Consider the following 1197-nt stretch of genomic DNA (forward strand, 5'->3'; position numbering starts at 1 on the left):
ACATGCTCGAAAACTCATGAAACCTGGCACAAAAATCAATGTTAGGAGAAATGTATGTATTCTATTGGTTCCATACATGGGCATCACAGAATGGCTTAGCCACGCTAGCCCCCCACATAAGCCCCCAAGACAGGTACGACAGACATGTATAAAAATTGGTACGCACGTGTATCATGGCCAGACAAGGAAAAAAATCCTCTTGGACCCTAACCCCCAACCCACCAGGTTCACCCATTTTGAATTTAATGGTCATGGTCTCCTCCTAGGGAATTTATTGGATCGACTTTAAATTTGTTCAGTTCGATCTAAAGACATTCATGACTAAAAGCTGTGCAACGGCATGCTTTTGCTGTGGTGTTGGATTTTGACGATTCTCCCTGAAAATTGTCATAAGCTATTTTTCACTCCTTTGCGTTTTTCATGACATTTTCCTGTCGTGGTCCACACAGGATACACTGGCGCACGACACAGCAGCAGCACAACCCCCAACACGCGTGGAGTGCGAGGGCCCGATCATCGCTTCTTGCAGCTTTTAATTCAATATTGATTTTAAAATGACTCACCGTGAGTTAATGTAATCTGGGTGGCATTATACTTGATAATACAAATAAACTCTACCAACGTTTTGCTGGTAAAATACTTTTACCTCCTGAATATTGGAGGATTTGCACAGAATATCAGCCTTTGTTCTTTCAGCCAAATGTTGCAGAGTACTAAATATTTATTATCAACAGCTCTGTCCCTTCAGGGACCCGACCGCTGCCATTTACCAGACTTCACTTTATGATGATCGCTCTGCGCTGCACATTTTGCTTATAGTGCACACACTGCTGCCCCATCAATAACACCACTTGCTGTGTGTGTATGGTAAGCAGATCAGGCTTTATTTATTTATTTGATTCAATTACAGCAGCAGTATGTGTGTATTCTCTGTACGTGCGTGTGCACTGAACAGATGGCTGGCTGGCTGCCAGAGGAAATGGTCCCCTATTATTTATTAGCTGGGATGGCAAAGGATCAAACAAATTTGAATATGAGCCACCCACTCAGTGCTCACACACACACACAGACACACACAATCTACCAAATCTGCTCTCCTTTTTACCCACCGTCTCTCTGCCTCTCTCACACACACAGTAGAGGGGGTGACTTGCTTGTTAAGGTGTGTCACTATAAGCTCTACAGGATATACAAACG

Source organism: Morone saxatilis, unplaced genomic scaffold, assembly GCF_004916995.1.
Source record: "Morone saxatilis isolate NCDOM2014 unplaced genomic scaffold, NCSU_SB_2.0 Contig19, whole genome shotgun sequence".
NCBI lineage: Eukaryota > Metazoa > Chordata > Actinopteri > Moronidae > Morone > Morone saxatilis.